Genomic DNA, 19290 nt, shown 5'->3' on the forward strand with positions numbered 1-19290 from the left:
GGCTGCAGTTCCACGGGGCCTGAGAGCTCGTGCCCGAGTAGAGCGCGGGAGGACGGGGCTCCACAAAAATACCAGTGACTGGAAAGAAGCAAAGACCTCTCCCTCCCTGGTTGTAAATCCTGTGATTTTCCTTGTGAGGACCTTAAATAGCACCTCCTCGAGTGGGGCTCTAACTACACGCCTCCTCAGCAAAGTCGCACCCTGGTCAGGAAATGCCAGGGGGCTTCGCGGCGATTGCAGTCTCCGCGGTGACTTGTAGACGTCCAGAGTGCGCCCGTGAAGTGCGGGGAGAGAAGAGAGTGAAGGTGAAGACATTGGTTAAGAGGTTTTATTGGTTTTGTTTGGTTTTCAGGGGAAGGGAGATAGAAAATTTCCTTTTTATTTTTCAATCTTTGGTTGTTGGGGGGGGGGGTTGCTGTGCGTCGCTTGGATTCTTTAAAGAGTCAACTCAAGCATAAACGTTTGTTTGAAGCCGTGGGTAACATCTCCCACTTTGTCCCACCCTCCAGAAGGCATTCATTAACACTGGCAATGGCTAATATTTCCGAAGTGTGGCTTATGCTAAGTAACAGGCACCGCTAGATGCTGGGGCCACAGCAGTGAATAGAATGGAATGTCTGCTATATAGGGGCTTACAGTCTCTCGGGGACAACTTTTTCTTTTTCATACAAGCGCTAAGATAGGAGCCTGGAAGCTTATCTTGGTGTTAAGGAAGGTGTTAAGGAAGCTCTGGTGAGCTCACTCCCCCACCGTCCCCCGCCCCTGCCCTCCTGTCCCCTACACAGAGCCCTGGCTGCTTAGGTCCAGTCACCTCTGACCGTTCATTCTTCATTCCTGGAGGACCTACTGTGTGCCAGGCACTGGCATCTAAAACCAGCCCCAGCCCTGCCAGGAACTTAGGCACCTGAGAACAGGCAGTCAAACATTACACAATCACACAAGTACAGGTAAAACTATAAATGTGACAAGACCTCAGGTGGTAGAGGGTTTTATGGGGAAATTTGACTAGATCTGCAGGTCAGAAAAAGCAACAGGACATGAGCTGAGGGCTAAATAAACCAAAAGCCTGGTGAGCTTTCGAGGCTGAGGGACTTATGCAAAGTCTAGAGCGGGAGGGATTGTAGAAATGAAAGAAAAAGACCACTGTGGATGCAGATGTGGTGCGGGAGGTGGGTTCCACCTGTGGCACAGGAGGCTGTGAGGGCTGACGTTTCAGAGCCTGGGGGCCCTTGGAGAGCCAAAGCAGGGCATTGGTCTTCTTTTTCTAGACTCTGACCTCCTTTAGGTTAAGGACTGCTACATCTACCTCATCTTCTTACCCCCAGAGTTTAGCAGTTAAAAGGTTATACAATGACTTAATGTTGAATAAGTGATTTAAAAAATGAGGTTTTATCACAGCACAATTGGAAATCTTATCAAGTCTCTGCAGAGACATTTCTAAGTTTTCTTAGAGGAGCCATTTGAAGTTTATTTCCAGATTTACAAATAAGAACAGAGCACATCCTATTAGGGACTCCAGTACAACTAATGTGCAAATATTATTTCTAGATAATTGCTTCAAATTGATAAAAGTGATTAATCTCACTGTAGTCTTTTTAAGTGACAAGGAAGATTAAGTTTCCCTCTGCTTAAAATTCTTCAAAGTTCTGGTTTCTAGTCAGCATTAAAGAAATACTGGTTGATTGGATGTTGGTTCACTCGAGGCTTTCCCATTTAGTAATTATATGAGGTGAGGCACGAATCAGAACTGTGAAGGAAAGAGGAAGATGCCTGGAACCAACTCACTAAAGGAAGGAAAGGCAATAGCACAAAACCAGTGGGCACGAGAGTGGGACCACTTGCTTCTGGTTCCAGACCATAGGATTTGGCTGAAAAGATCTTGAGTTCAGGTCTCACCTGTACCAAATTACTATATATAGCTTTTCTCACCTCTTAAATGGATATAGTATAATTTTACCATCTTGTACAAAGCTTAGCAAAACAGCTTAGGATACTACAGTGGATGTGAAATTCCTTTAAAATGAAAGCATTTAAAGAAACATAAGATTAATTTATTGGTAAGGAAATTTTAGTTGGAGATCTCTCTTTTCCCTTACCTCAAGGAGAAGTAATGTAGAGGGCCAGGTGCTTGAGGAAGACTGTGGATTTTCACATTGTGAGGGAGGGATCTTCATTTAAAAGAAATTCTGCAATAAGTCATTTAAACCGGAGAATGCTTTGATCTCCCCCTTTTTGTTAATTAATTAACTTATTAGATTTTTTCAGTAATTTGAGAGGGCCCTAACAGAAAGGGGAACTCTGACTAAAATGAGAGAGTAGAGAAAGGCCAAATTACAAATGCTAGGTGTTCATTTTCCTGTGTCAGTTCCTCAGTGTTGGGTGCACACCCCAGCCCAAAGCTCCTTGCTTAGTATTGTCTCACATGTATTATGCATCTGAAATGTGCTTAGGCACTGTTCAAAGCTTAGATCATATCCAGTCAGATCACAGTTGAGATAGATGCAAGCTTGTTTTTCCTCTACAGGGCTGGTAAAGACTGGGCTACACTGGTTGGTTCCCTTGGGGATCAGAGTCCAAGTTCAGGTTAATCACTGTTTAGTTCACTTACCTCAGTGTTGTCTTACCTTGAATTTACACGCAAAGCCATTTCTTATACTATTTTCAAATATTTGGAACCTCAGAGAGGGAAACAATTTAACATTTCCTGTGTAGGATACTTCTTTTACTTGGGTTCTTTTAATGGTGTCCTAGGGTGTCTTGGAGGCAGTGTGATAGGAGTGCCTGCCTGCGTGCGAGCGGGGAGCTTGCTGCCTTCTTTTGTGACTGACTCACAACGTTACTGTGAAGTAAGCTTCTCTCATGGTAAAACTGATCATGACAAATGATCCCTTCCTGTGTCTTTCTCATGATAATAACAGTCTTTACTGAGTGTTAGCCAGTGCTGGGTGCTTCTCATGATCTCATGTGAATGATCCCAGTAGTAGCCCTGTGAGGCAGCTACTATTAATTGTTTCCACTTTACAGGCAAAGTAACAGGGGGCAGTGTTCTTTTTTTGCAGTGCATGTTCTTAGCCCCTGTGCTGTATTACTGTGAACTTGTCCCGCTTCTTCTATTACATGATAATTATTTCCTGTGTGTTGTATTCTAACACTGCAGTTTCTTTCCATTTTAAAATGAAAAGGAGCTTTGTTTAAGATAGAATCTGAAGACATTCTTACAATGAGACATGAAGTGGAAGTTTTGATTAATTTCAAATCACTCAAAGTGATTATTATTTTTTTTCCTTTTACCAAAGGCACAGACTAGAATGGAGTGAGCAAAGTTTGGAAATTAAAAAGCCTTAAGTTAGATTTGAGCTTTAGGGTGAAAAATCCTAAGAAGTGTACATCAATCCAACCAGCATTTGCAAAACTTTAGAAGCAGTTGGTTTGGCCATTTATAGCCTTCTTTTTTATTGAAATAAATGGTTTTCAGATTTACAACCCATTTTCTATTTTTTCAGTTCCTGTTTACTGCAGAGCACTTTGTTTCACAGGCATCATATTTATATGCAGTTCTCTGTGGCTAATAAAATTGTTTACTGGGAAGCACACTTCCTCCTTTCCTTCTTTATCGTTCAGAGAAAGGTATATGCCTAGTGCTTATCTCCTTGGCAAAGGCAATGACTTAACATTTTCACTGACTCCTCCAGGACAGCATTTTGAACTTCTGTTTCATTCAGAGAGGGTTATTTTTGCTATATAACAATTCTGCATTTTTGTTTGAGGATAAAGGCTAAAAAAAGAATGCCCACGGAAGAACACATATCAATTAATTGCAATGTATGAATTTTTTTTAACACCTTCATTATGGTATGATTCCTGTACAGTAAACTACACATATTTCAGACGTATATGGACCTTGTTTTGATCTGGAGTCAAACAAACAACAACAAAAGACATTTAGAAGACTATGTGAACACTGAATATTTTATGTTATTACGCAACTATTGTTACTTTTGAGGGCTGATCATGTTTAAAAAGAGGAGTTTACCTCTTCCACCAGCAGTGACAGCAGAACTGACAAAGCAGAGAACATCATGGAATAAAGGAAACAACAGCAATATGGAAACAATAATAATGATAGCATCTACTGAGTGCTTCCTAGGTGACTGTCTGTGTTCTACCTACTTTACACGTACTCGTTTATTCTTCATCATCATGCCCATTTTACAGATGAGAAGATTGAAGCACAGATGAGTTAAGTAACTTACCAGTTCACAAAACTAGAAAGTGGCAATTGAGATAAGAGTTGAACTCAGGATTCCAGAACTATAATTATCATCACAATGACAAACATTGATGGCAGAGCTAACTACCAGAAGACACAATAGCAATCTCTAATGGATGCGTTACCTTCAGCTAGAGATCATTGCACGTTTAGATGAAGATAACTGGCAGGTGAATTTGCAGTCAGCTCAAAAGTGTATAGACCTGGGACAAGTCTTAGGCAACTTGAAAATTTTTTATACGCCTGAAGACTGAATTAAATCTTTGAATGAACAACAGGTTCTTATAAAAAAGTGAAGGAGAATTTGAAGGAAAGTATGTTATGGAAATCTAACAAATATGAACAAAAAAAGACAGGAAATTTCTACACTAAACTATTGACAATTGGGTATCTTTTGTGTTGGGATCGTGGGTGACTTAAAATTTCTTAGTTATGCTTTTCCTCACTTTCCAGCATTTGTACAATGTATATGTATATTACTTTGGAGATTTTTTTTGTTTTAGAAGGAAAATCTTGGAAATGCATCTGTTTGTAGAGACTAAAGCAGAGGAGGTCTTTAAAGTTTTCTGGCTCTTTGGAAACTCTTTTGATCAGGATTAGAAAAGATCCATACAAGTACATTAATTTGGTCCTGATAGCTGAGTTTATCTCTCTCTCCCTTATAAGTTAAAAGGAAGTTATTCATTGGTAATTATAAATATCGATTCTAGATTGTGTAGGTGTGCATTGTTTTTGTAGCTTTTTCTTTTCTTTTTCTTTTTTTACACTATAGGTTCCTACTAGCAGAAGTCCCTCAAAAGAGGCCTCTAAAGGATCATGAACCTCTTGAAATTGTACACAAATCTTGTGTGTTTGTGTACATGTATACATTCTTTGGAGAGAATGAGTTCACAGCTTTCATACATATTCAGGGAACCCCTTAAAAGGATTAAGAACCACTACCTGAAATGAACCCACCTATAAATCCCAGACAAGGGCAGTGGGAGTCTGAATTTTTTGTTAGGAAGCTAGAGTCAAAGTTGGAATCAGGTGACACTGTCAGTAATCCAGGTATGGGGTTCAAGAATAAGGTATTATAGTTTTGGGTTGATCATAAGCTTATAAATCAGAATTCAGATATAGGAGCAGAAACTGGAACCAGGAAAGAAGAACAGAAAGAACACAACACAGGCAGTTTTAGTAAATACCTGTTGCTTAAAAAGGAATTGATCGTAGATTTGGGTAAGACAAGAAGTTTTCTAGTAACAATTACATGTTCCGGTATGAGTTAATGCATCTGAGCTAGCAGATAACTGCATGATTACTCCAACTCTCCTTCCTAAGGGGTCTCACCACACTCTATGAACAATCTACAAGAGATTCAGGGATGATGGGCTCCTTGCTTTCTGTTACTTCGTTACTACTTTCACTACATTTATAAATTATGTCTGAGGCTTTAAAATCTTCAGGGAGTGAGCACAGAAAAGTGATTATTTTTAATAATAATAATAATAATAATAATAGAAACCATATCATACAAATGCAGATTATTGTAGGATCAAGAATGGATGGTTAGTAGGACTGATTTTCATGAAACTTTGCATGAATTTACTTCTATAAGTTCAACACAAACATTGTGGTAGGCCCTGTGGAGGATACAAAAGAAGTAGAAGACAGAGTTCTTAACCTCAGGATATTTGCAATCTTTTCAGGAAACATGAAGCAGTATAAAGCACTATCGTCGTGTAGAGTAGAGCGTTTAACTCAATGTGGTCAGGTGCCAAATTGTAACCACATTCAGAAGCTAGTTGAGGGCTTTTGGAAACTGCTCTTCAAGGGTAACACACATGTGCATACACCCCTGCACACACATGTGTGCGCACAAGCAACACAGGACCCCGCCCCTCCCTAATGAAAGTAGCTTTCATGATCACTTTCCCTTTCATTTTTAAAAATAAAATTAGTAATATGGTGTATAGAAGACATGTTCTATTTCAGTTTCATGTTCTCCAAAAGTCTTCTATATTCCAGTTTTCTGTAAAAGTCACATTATCTTAAAAGGCAAACATCCATGCATAGATGCTTTTCTATTGCTAAATTTTTCAGGCTGAGCCTTTATATATCTAGTCATCAAAGAAAAAAAGTATTGTTCTTCCTTATTTAACAGAGTTTAATAATGTAGGGTAAATATTCACTTACTTAATTTAAGCCAAGCATAGTGGGTTTTTCTGCATTTAAGAGACACACTTGCATTTCCTAGTTTTGTTTGCCATTTAAATCTCAACCATAGTTTTTCAAATATAGTACTGTATGTGAAGATTCATCTTTATTGCTTTTAACTATCTGGAAAAATGAATGCTGAAGTTATCTTTGGTTCCTACTTCTATGTGGATTAATTAGATAAGAAATTTAAAAAATCCACATTTGAAGAAACTCAGGGATGTTTCAAGACAGAATACATGAGTATATGCTTGAGGAAAATACTCAGAGTTTATATCCAATTTGAAACTGAAGCACAAAACTGTTTTGAAATATCTGATCACAGGAGCACAAGCTATGTCTCCATGGGCTCTCTAACGATATCATTTGCCAAAGCCACTGCGATGTTCTAGTCTGTAGGAAAAGGCTCTCTGGGCCAAAAGACAAGGCATCTGTGCTCTGGTGGCAGTGCCTTTATTCCCTTCATCTGTTTTCTTCTTTCTGGAGCGGGGTCATAATACCTGCCTACCCATCTCTCAGGGTTTTGTGAAGACAAACTGATAAAAATTGGAAACATTTTGGGTAAAACAGAACACATTCAAAATTTCAAGATAACTTTCTAAGGAAAAACTTGACTTAAGTGAAAATCAAATGGAAGTCTAATGATCATAGCATTTCATTTCCCCCAGATTACCAGGGAAATTTCAAGGAAATTAGGTTTTAGGGAGACTGTAAATTCTGTATCACTTTCAAAGCATTCCTTCCCACTGTGGTGATACCAGCCATGTGGGTTCTGTGAGTAACATCTGCCCCTACTCTGTTGCTGGCAAAGTCTAAAGAGCATAGGAAAAGATGAATGATTTGTTGGAAAGACACTTAGGGTAAACAGGAGATTGCTATTTACAAATGGTTGTTGAAGTTCTTTGTTTAAGAAAGTGTTCCACAGAGATTTAGGAACTTGTGGCAAGCTTATCAGACAGTCTAGTCACCATCAAAGGCAGTGACGGGACGAAACCTCTGCGAAGTGTCACATAAGAGCCTGAGTTTTCTTTTTCCCAACTGCATATCTTTATACCACTTCTCATTTATTTGTACTCCTTGTTCAACAGTCCTCTCTTCTCACAAAGCCTTCCTAGAACTGGTCCCACCTTCAGGTCAGTAGAGGCTTAAATACATTTTTCTTGAGGAAATTTCAGAATAGTTCCTGCTTCTGTCCATAATCTAGTGATATTGTACCTGTTTTTCTCAGCTAAAGGAAACCGATGGCTAAAACACTTCCTAAACTTTTGTCTATTGCTGCCTGCACCTTCTTTGAGGAATTCTTGTTTACTCATCACTAGTATTGAGAACTTTTAAAAGGGTTAAATCCATATTATTATTCCAAAATATTTGGGAAAAAAACCCCAAATGTCTAGTAATAGAGAAATGATTATATAAATTACAGTATCCACTTCAAAGAGTACTATGTAGCTATAAAAAACAATGCTTAGTTTCTAGAAAAAAGGCAAGAGCTTGTTACAAAGTTAGTTTTTTAAGTATAAAAAGTAAATATAATACAGTCATAATTATATGAAGATCTTTGAGTATAGATGGGGTTTTTTTCTTTACCCTTTCCTGTATTTTCCCAACTTTCTATCATGAGCAGGTTCATTTTTATGTTAGAGTTGCTTTGTGGTATTTCCCCCCCCGCCAAATCTTACCTACTTTCACATTTGATTAAAAAGAATAAAAGCATGTATAATCCAAACCATAATGATTTAAAAAATTCTGGAAGGAACTGGTGTACAATGAGTGAGTTCACTCCAGACCACTCACCTTTAAGTCAGACCTAGAGATCAGCCTGTTATTTGCAAAGTAGGAAGTGGTGAGGTTACTGTAGCTTTGTGGTTGACTTCATTTAACCTCAGCCACTGTAGGCGTAGCTACCTCGAAAGCCCCCATTACTGCCCTCCCCTTCATCCTTCACTACCTCTTCCCTTTCCAACTTTCCATTTTATTTTCACACCTCTCCAATGACTTGAATCAATGAACAGGAAGGGAGGAAAAAGTGAGACAGGTCAAACTTAAAGGTATAGGAAAGATTCTTTTTTCTTTACTTCTATCTCTGCAGGCAGGAGAGGTCCCTTTGGACCAGTTCTGAGAAATAGAACTATTTCATGTGACTAAGCACTCAACTACTTCAGCCAATGGAGCTTGTGACCCAGTTGTGGGAGTGCAGTTGAGTTCCCTTTTAGTTCTTAGAGAGAATTTTAAAAGGCTCTGGAGCATGTACCAGTTTCTTTTTTCCTTTCTTTCTTTTGAACACTAAACATTTATGGCAATGATTAATATTACTCTATTAACAGTTTGTGAAAATGACCAAGGCTTAAAGCAGCTTTTCTGGAATAAGATTGTTACAGTATCGTATTCAATAAAGGTTTTGTGGGCAGAGACTACATAAGGGCATAGGGTGGTGCATATTTAGAGGCCCCCTAAAATCTCCATGAGCTCTTCGAGGGCACCTAAAATCAACCAAAAAAAAAAAATTGTATTCTGTGATACAAACAATACTTTCTCAATCTTATTTAAAATGTTGAGGAGGAAACTGTCTCTAGGAAATTTTGCCTTTGCTGTTTATATAATAGCATATAATTTGTGCAATTATAAGAGAAGTCCCCTAAGTACTATCTAGTAGGGAAGCAAAATAAATATTTGTAAGCTGAGAAGGAAAAACAATAACAGATGTATGTCCAGAGTACTACTCTCCCTGGGTCTCCAGGAAGGCTGGCAGCAGAGGCCTTGAAATGAGAGTTTCCAGGCAAACAGGGAAAGAAGAAGAGGGACCTGTGCTAAGGGAAGGCACTGCTGTGTGAAAGAGAATCTTCAGGAAAACTAAAGCTACTTGCTAAGAATAGCTGAAGACGAGGCCAAAGAAGCAGACATCAGCTAACTCAGACTTAAATGCAGGCTAGTGAGTTTGGGCTCTATAGACCAGGAGTATCAAAATGACCTCAGAAAGAGTTTTACTGGGCTGGTGCAGATGTTTTAAAATAGTTTTAGGTTTAAATGCCTTTAATTGAGACAGCTCTTTTCCAATTCCCTGTTGCCCTCTACTTGGCTGTATTAAACCCCATGACTTCGCATATTTAAATACCTGGGAATGAAGGCATTTGAGACTGTCTCAAGAAACCTCTGAGTAGACAATGGAGAGCCGTGGAAGAACTGGAATAGGGCAATGGTGTGATCTGATTTGTAATTTAGGAAGGTCAGGCATGCAGTTAAGTGGAGAACAGGTTTTGTGATGGTGGCACAAACTGGAGGGAAAGGCTAATCAAGAAAGATTTATTCAGAAGATAGACCCTGTAGGACTTGGTAACTGATTGTAAGTGGAAAATGAAGAAGGAGGTCTAAAATGGCTTCTGGGTTCTTGGTCTGGTAAAGGGGTGGATTAGGATGTCATTCACTGAGATGGGGGCTTTGCAAAAGCGGTAATAGAGTGGAGACAATACAGGAATGTTCAATTTGAGACCAGGTAAGTTTGATGGTCCTATGGGACATTTTTGACAAGCTGTCCAGTGGGCTAGTGTGATGGATCCTGTGGGCATCCTGATTCAGATCCAAGCCAGGTTGTTAGGTGCAAGCTTCTCTTAGTACTGTGTCTGCCAGCTTCCTTGACTGTGTCCTAAGGAAAGCCTGGATTTCTGTTCTCACTTGTTCCCACCTACCTCAGTTCTCAATTCGTATCTATCCTGCAGGGGTTTTAAGGAGGAGGAATGTAATTATGTTTCATCTTCTTGTGACTGTTCCCTCCCTTTTCCACCCATCACTAACTGCCCCAGGGTTGTTTGTGTGTTATTGTTAGGAGGTAATTCTGCCTGCATGGTTAACCACCCAGCAGCCCATGCTGAGATTCGTGGGCTGCATGTGAACATGAGCTGCTACCAGCAAGAGGTGGCAGACACCCAGCCTTGGCCGTGAGCACTCCTGGAACAGAAGGCTTCCCTGTCCCATAAAGATGGGCTAATTTTATCTATAATAGGCCTACTAGAGGGGGTGGAGCTCAGCTAATCTGCTTATGGAATTGAAACTAATGGTAAAACCATTCTTAGAAGCTTGGCTGGACGTATGCCAAAGAACAGCTACTTCTTAGAGCCACCATAAAGCATTTGTATTGCCTTCAGTTATTTGAAGCCTTCTCCTTTGCTTCTAAGAGGGGTTTGGGTACTATACATAAGATCTACTTAATGCGTGCCTCAAAATGACCACATTCTTGGTGTGACTTTAGCATTTGAAGCTGTCTGAAAGATGAATGACCAGTGAGTACAAACCAAGGAGGACCACTATCAGAGATGGATACCCAGTGATATTACTCCATGGAAAAGCAGTGCACTATGAACCTCAAGGTGGCTCCTTGATGTTTTGGGTAATCTGCACACTACCCGTTGAGGTAGTGGGAAGGAATATCCAGATTAAGGGTAAGAGAGGATCATTGCAACATATTTGAATACATTTGTACATTTGTGTTTATTTTAACTATTACAATGCTGGTTGACAAGTTGGAAAAAAAAGAAAGTTAAAAAAACCACCCATATCCTACCACCCAAAAATCCCTTCCAAATCCTTTTTTGCAAGTATATACACAAACATTATATTCATTATAAAGTTGAGATCATGTTGTACATTTAGAGGTTTATTTCCTTATTTAAATTGATGTATAATTTACATAAAATGGAATATATGGCTGTTAAGTGTATCTTTTGATGAGTTTTTTTTTTTATTGATGGATAGTCAGTTTACAATGTGTCAATTTCTGGTGTACAGCATAATAGTTTGGTCATACATACATATATTCATTTTCATATTCTTTTTCATTATAGATTACTACAAGATATTGAATATAGTTCCCTGTGCTATCCAGTATAAACTTGTTTATCTAGTTTATATATAGTAGTTAGTATCTGCAAGTCTCGAACTCGCAATTTGTCCCTTCCCACCCCCTTCCCCAACTGGTAACCATTAGTTTATTTTCAATGTCTGTGAGTCTGTTTCTGTTTTGTAAATAAGTTCATTTGTGTGTTTTTTTTTAAGATTCCGTATATAAGTGATATCATATGGTATTTTTCTGTTCCTTTCTGGCTTACTTCACTTAGAATGACAATCTCCAGGTCCATCCATGTTGCTGCACATGGCATTATTTTATTATTTTTTATTGCTGAGTAGTATTGCATTGTATGAATATACCACAACTTCTTTGTCCAGTCATCTGTTGATAGACATTTAGGTTGTTTCCATGTCTTGGCTATTGTAAATAGTACTGCTATGAACATTGGGGTGCATGTATCTTTTTGAATTAAGGTTCCCTCTGGATATTTGCCCAGGAGTGGGATTGCTGGATCATATGGTAAGTCTATTTTTAGCTTTTTTGAGAAATCTCCATACTGTTTTTCATAATGGCTGCACCAACTTATATTCCCACCAACAGTGTAGGAGGGTTACCCTCTCTAGCATTTATCGTTTGTGGGTTTTTGAATGATGGCCATTCTGACCCATGTGAGGTGATACCTCATTGTAGTTTTGATTTGCATTTCTCTCATAATTAGTGATATTGAGCATTTTTTCATTGCCTATTGGCTGTTTGTATGTCTTCATTGGAGAATTGCTTGTTTAGTCATCTGCCCATTTTTGTATTAGGTTTTTTTTTTTCTTATTAGGTTGTATGAGCTGTTTATAAATTCTGGAAATTAAGCCCTGTCGGTCTCATCTTTTGCAAATATTTTCTTCCATTCTGCAGGTTGTCTTTTTGTTTTGCTTATGGTTTCCTTTGCTGTGTAAAAGCTTATAAGTTTAATTAGGTCCCATTTGTTTATTTTTGCTTTTATTTCTATTGCCTGGGTAGACTGCCCTAGGAGAACATTGCTGAGATTTATGTCAGAGAATGTTTTGCCTATGTTTTCTTCTAAGAGGTTTATAGTGTCTTGTCTTATGTTTAAGTTTTTAAGCCATTTTGAGTTTATTTTTTGTATATAGTGTGAGGAAGTATTCTAACTTAGTTGATTTACATGCAACTCTCCAGTTTTCCCAACACCATTTGCTGGAGAGACTGTGTTTACTCCATTGTATGTTCTTGTCTCCTCTCTCAAAGATTAATTGACCAGAAGTCTGTGGATTTATTTCTGGGCTCTTTATTCTGTTCCATTAATCTGTATATCTGTTTTTGTACCACTACCATGCTATTTTGATTACTGTAGCTGTGTAGTATTGTCTGAAGTCTGGGAGGGTTATTCCCCCAGCTTCATTCTTTTTCTTCAATATTACTTTGGCAATTCTGGGTCTTTTTTGATTCCATATAAATTTTAGGATTATTTGTTCTAGTTCTGTGAAAAATGTTCTGGCTAATTTGATAGGTATCTCATGAAATCTGTAGATTGCTTTGGATAGTATGGCCATTTTAACAATATTAATTCTTCCAACCCAAAAACATGGGATATCTTTCCATTTCTTTAAGTCATCTTTAGTTTCCTTGGTCAATATTTTGTAATTCTCCATGTATATATCTTTCATTTCCTTGGTCAGATTTATTCCTAAGTATTTAATTTTTTGGATGCAATTTTAAAAGTGATTATTTCTTTACTTTCTTTTCCTGATATTTCATTGTTAGTGTAAGGAAATGCAACTGATTTCTGTATGTTAATCTTGTATCCTGCTACCTTGCTGAATTCTTTTATCAGCTCTAGTAGTTTTTGTGTGGAGCCTTTAGGGTTTTCTCTATATAGTATCACGTCACCTGCATATAGCGAAAATTTTACCTCTTCTCTTCCAATTTGGATTCCTTTTATTTCTTTTTCTTGTCTAATTGCTATAGCTAAGACTTCTAATACTATATTGAACAGAAGTGGTGAGAGTGGGCATCTTTATCTTGTGCCGAATTCTATCAGGAAGGTTTTCAACTTTTCACCATTGATTATTATGCTGGCTGTATGTTTGTCCTAAATAGCTTTTATTATGTTGAGATATGTTCCCTCTGTACCCACTTTGGTTAGAGTTTTTATCATAAATGGGATGTTGAATGTTAAATGGGTGTTCAAATGCTTTTTCTGCATCTATTGAGATGATCATGTGATTTTTGTCCTTTCTCTTGTTGATGTGGTGTATCACGTTGATTGATTTGCATGTCTTGAACCATCCTTGTATCCCTGGGATGAACCCAAATTGATCATGGCATATAATCTTTTTTATGTGTTGTTGGATTCTGTTTGCTAATATTTTGTTGAAGATTTTTGCATCTATATTCATCAATGATATTGGCCTATAATTTTCTGTTTTGGTAGTGTCTTTCTCTGGCTTTGGTATCAGGGTGATGATGACTTCATAGAATGAGTTTGGGAGTGTTCCCTCCTCTCAGTCTTTTGGAAGAGTTTGAGAAGGATCAGTATGAGTTCTTCTTTGTATGTTTGATAGAATTCCCCAGTGAAGCCATCTGGCCCTGGACTTTTATTTGCAGGGAGGTTTTTTATTGCTGATTCTATTTCACTTCTGGTGATTGGTCTGTTCACATGATCTATTTCTTCTTCATTCAGTTTTAGTGGACTATATGTTTCTAGAAACTTGTCCATTTCTTCTGAGTTGTCCAGTTTATTGCCATATAGTGTTCATAATATTCTCTCATGATTTTTTGTATTTCTGTGATGTTGATTGTAATTTCTCCATTTTCCTTTCTTATTTTGTTTATTTGTTTCCTCTCTCTTTTCTTCCTGGTGAGCCTGGCCAGAGGTTTGTCAATTTTGTCTACTCTTTCAAAAAACCAGCTCTTGGTTTGATTGATTTTTTCAATTGTTTTAAATCTCTATTTTATTTATTTCCTCCTGATCTTTATTATTTCTTTCCTTCAGCTGACTTTAGGTTTCATTCGTTCTTCTTTTTCTAATTCTTTTGGGTGGTAGATTAGGTTGTTTATTTGAGATTGCTCTTTTTTTTTTTTTAAAGGAAGGCCTGTAACACTATGAACTTCCCTGTTAGGACTGCTTTTGCTGCATCCCACAGATTTTGTGTGGTTGTGTTTTCATTGTTGTTTGTCTCAAAGTATTTTTTAATTTCTTCTTTGATTTCATCATTGAGCCCTTGGTTTTTTAGTAGCATGTTGTTTAGTCTCCTTGTAATTGGTTTTTTCTCATTTGTTTTTCTGTGGTTGATTTCTGGTTTCATGCCATTGTGGTCAGAAAAGATGCTTGAAATAATTTCTGTCCTCTTAAACCTATTGAGGCTTCTTTTGTGCCTGAGTATGTGGTCTATCCTAGAGAATGTTCCATAAGCACTTGAAAAGAATGTATATTCTGTTTTGGGGTGATGTAATGTCCTAAAAATATCAACCAAGTCCAACTGTTCTATTGTGTTATTTAGTATCTCTGTTGCATTATTGCTTTTTTGTCTGGAAGACCTGTCCAATGATGTTAGTGGGGTGTTAAATTGTCCTGCTATTATTGTATTCCCATCAATTTCTCCCTTTATGTCTGTTAGTATTTGTTTTATATATTTAGGTGCTCCTATGTTGGGTGCATACATGTTAATGAATGTAATATCTTCATCTTGTATTGCTCCTTTGATCATTATATGTTGTCCTTCTTTATTTTTTATTTATGGCCTTTGTTTTAAAGTCTATTTTGTCTAATATGAGTATTGCTACTCCCTCTTTCTTGTCATTAACATTTGCATAAAATATCTTTTTCCATTCTTTCACTTTCAATCTAACGTGTGTCCTTCACCCTAAAGTGGATCTCTTGTAGGCAGCGTATTACAGGCTCTTGTTTCATTATCCAATCTGTCACTAAACTGGAGCATTTAGTCCATTGACATTTACCATAATTATTGATAGATGTGTGTTTATTACCATTTTGAACTTTGTTTTCAGTTGATTTGTTATTTCTTCTTTGTTCTTTTCTTTTCCTTTTTTGGTTTTCTTTTCGTGGTTTGATAATTTTCTTTTGTATTAGCTTGGCATCTTTTTGGTGTTTGTGACTCTATTGTATGCTTTTTATTTGTGGTTACCTGTTTTTCAAGTATGTTAACCCATTACTATATCTATTTGCTTTAGACTGGTAGTCATGTAGGCTCAAACACATCCTAAAAGGAATGAAGAAAACAGCAACAACAACAACAAAACAAAAACAAAGAAGAGGAGAAAAAAAAATCTGTATTTTCTTGCTCTCCTCTCTCACTTTTTATGATTTTGATGTCTTTTTTTTTTTACATCTTCATGTTTATTCTCTCACAATTCCTTGTAGTTATTACATTTGCAATTATGGTTTTCTCATTCCTATAGCTTCCTGCCTTTCAATATTTCTTTTAGGATAGGTTTAATATTGCTGAATTCTTTTGGTTTTTGCTTTTCTGTGAAATTCCTTATTTCTCCTTTTATTCTAAAGGATAGTCTTGCTGGATAGAGTATCCTAGGTTGCAGCTTTTTCTCATTAAGAATTTTGAATGTATATTACTACTCCCTTCTGGTCTGCAGTATTGGTATTGAGAAATCAGCTGAAAGCCTTACAGGGATTCTTTTGTATCTAACTCTTTTTCTCTTGCTGCCTTTAAATCATTTCTTTAACTTTGGCTATCTTAATTGTAATATGTCTTGGTGTAGGTCTGTTGGGACCTTCTGTATTTCCTGTACTTGGATATCTATTTCCTTCTTTAGGCTTGGGTAGTTTTCAGTCATGATATCTTCAAATACCTTTTCAATGCCCCCTTCTCTTTCTTCTCCTTCTGGGACCCCTATTATGCATAGGTTGGCATGCTTTATATTATTCCATGGGTCCCTTATATTGCTTTCATTGGTTTTCACTTGCTTTTCTGTCTGCTGTTCTGATTGGATGACATATATGAGCGATTTCTATTTCAATAATATTTATCCACAATATCACTTTTAATGGAAAAATAATATTTCTTTTTAATGAATGCACTGCACCATATTCATTTATTTAACCAGTTTCTATTAGTGGATACTTTGATTTATTTAATTGTCTCCTTCCTCTGCCTCCTTCCTTCCTTGCTATTATGAACATCCCTGTTATCAGTATCATTATAGGTAAGACTTTGCATATGAGGCAACATGTGGTTCCAGTCTTAAAAGTGGAATTGCTGTGTCAAGTGCATATTTTAAAATATGCCCATTGTAAGGAATATTGCCAAATGGCCTCTAGAAAGACTGCCTTAGTTTATTTCTTAATATTGTTAAAATATATAGGCTTGTTTTCTCACACCCCACCAAACTGAGAACTAGGAGGAAAATATCTTTTATTTTAGTCAATTTCATAGTATAAACATGATACCTTATTTTAGTCTCTATATTTTTTATTATAAATGAGGTTGATGACTTATTTTTCTGAGAAGGATTTCATTTTGTCCTTTTACAGTGGAAGTAAATAATCTTTTCCTTAAAAAATAAATTTTCCAAGTAACCAGTAAACTGGTCATGGAAAAAAGGATCCTATTAAAGAAGGGGGAATGAAAAATAAATCAATGAAAAAAGCCACCAGCCAAACTTTCTGTCTCTGTTACTTTTAGCCAGTGGCCTTATTCTTTGATGATTGTCATTGGCCTTATTCTGTAATTGATTTTGACTAGTTTTTGCTTTTTGAGTAATGCTTTTATTTTCATTTACTTCTAGAAAGGTTTTGCTTCTGCTTGGGGAAAAAATAAATTCAATTCTGGACCAAGTTTTTCAATAAAAATTAATTCACTAAGGGTACTTTAAACCAGGACATACCTTTGACATTTTCAGAATGATTAAGGGTGAGCCAAATAACCAGTGTCCAGGAAGCCACTTACTTTTTGCCATGTTGTCCAACAACAAAGTAGTTAGTTAATGAGGTTTGAAAAACATTCCAACCATTTGTGTCAAATCCCAGGGTAGGCCGATACCATCTTGTTAATCCATTGTCATTTTATTTTAAACTGTAATTATCATCATTACATAAACATAAAATATAAACAAAACGGTCTATTTTGTCTAACATTTTAAAGAGAACCATTGGTGTTTTCCTTATAGTTCAATTAAATTTGGGATTGTTCGGTTCCTTATTTGTAGAATTGATGGTTGATTAAATTTAATTCAAAGGTCCCTTTGAAATCTAAAACTCTTAAGATGTGGAAATTTATCACTTTCATAGTGATGTTATTAATGTCTTTATAATGATAGAGATTAGTAAATAGTACTTTGATAAGTTCTTTTTTTGGAGTGTCCACAGAGTCTCAGTAAGAGACTCATTTACAGACTCAGTAAACACGTATGCAGTAGGATAGTATACGGGTCTGGAGTTGGAGGCAGTTATGGGTCTGAAACCCAGCTCTACCACTTACTATCTGTGTGGCCTTCAGCTAGTTATTTAACTTCTCAGTTTCTACATTTGCTCATTTGTAAGGTGGGGATAATAATACTGTCTATCACATGGGTTGTTGTGAAAGGTAAATATTTAGCACTTAAATCATTGCCTAACATGTAGGAAATACACAGGGTTTGGTAACAGCTGTTATTTGTTATCATCATCATCATCATCAACAACAAAATCAGGAATGTGTAGAGTCAAACAGAAGAAGCCATCACTGTATTATTCATTAATCTACTCTAATTTGTATTTGAAGCTTTTAGACTGGTTATTCATATTATAAAATATACAATAAATCTGATTCTCTCATCCCATCTGGAAGGATATATTAATGGGGAACTTTCTCTACTGCTTTGCAGGTTCTTTTTTCTAACTAAATTGCCCTCTTGAGTTGTAGGTATCTAAGGCCATTCACGTTGTGATGGTCCAGCTGGTCTGGAAGAAGACCTAGACCCCCTTGTGGCCTAAATGCACCCACTTCTTAGACTACTTCCCTTCTGAGTCCCTGCCACAATGACGATGGAGAGACCACCCCACATATCTCCAGAGAGGGTGCAGTTACTCCTGACTACATATTCCTAGAGAGCTCAGTGTGAACCACTTGGATGTGGCTCTGAAATTCCAGCTACAGTGTCCTTCTACTAAGCCCTCTCTGACCATATGTGACTTGACCTTAAATGCCTTCTCTTGTTTTCAGGATCTTGTTGACGGTCATCTCTAGCCCTTTCTTCATTCTTTTACCAGTGTCTTATAGTTATAGATAGTTATGTATGGGTCTGTCTTCTTTGCTGGCCTGGATAAGAATCTCAGCCATTGTGTATCCAGCAGATGAATGAATGCATGAGAAAAACAGTTCCTGCCCTTAGTGATGCTTAGGACTAGCCCAAGACAGAGTTTCCAGAGATCTCACAAATACTTCCTTTCACTCCTGCAAACTTTGGAACCTGTCCTACTTCCTCTACCAGGAAGGTTCCCTCATGCCCACCTTTCCCTGGCATGTACTCTGCCTGAAGCTCTGCATATGTTATCTTCACTACAACCCTGGAGGCTGGTTTTATTTTCCAGTTATGTATGGATCTGTCTTCCTATTATTTGTTATCATCATCATCATCATCAACAACAAAATCAGGAATGTGTAGCGTCAAACAGAAGAAGTCATCACTGTATTATTCATTAATTTACTCTAATTAGCTTACAAAGATAGAAAGCAACTAGCCCAAGACTCAACATTAGCAAATGGATTAGATTCCAGGTTTGTTGACTCCAGAGCCCAGTGCTCTTTCCACCATATTATATCATCTCCAGAAGGAGGACTGGCAGGTGGTGAGGTCTATTATCCGATTGTCCCATCAACTCAGGTGTGTGTAGGTGGAACTCCAAAGCTTTCACAAAGTGTTACTGTTTTGATGCATGGGAGAGGGTGAGTGGTGCAGTCTGTTTTCCCTGTGGCAGAAGAGCTTCAAATGTCACCATCAGCTTTTCATT

The 19290-nt window shown here is 37.4% G+C and overlaps 1 long non-coding RNA gene across 1 annotated transcript in view; it reads left to right on the top strand.

The window, feature by feature from the left end:
* Positions 1–3: 3 nt before the first annotated feature.
* LOC140700207 (uncharacterized) overlaps positions 4–19290 on the top strand; it is a 104230-nt gene continuing 84943 nt past the window's right edge. Inside the window, exons 1-2 of the long non-coding RNA XR_012078530.1 lie at positions 4–305; positions 10713–10902. This is a non-coding gene — a long non-coding RNA (uncharacterized lncRNA). The remainder of the gene's footprint in view (positions 306–10712; positions 10903–19290) is intronic.

This window comes from Vicugna pacos, chromosome 12, assembly GCF_048564905.1.
Source record: "Vicugna pacos chromosome 12, VicPac4, whole genome shotgun sequence".
NCBI lineage: Eukaryota > Metazoa > Chordata > Mammalia > Artiodactyla > Camelidae > Vicugna > Vicugna pacos.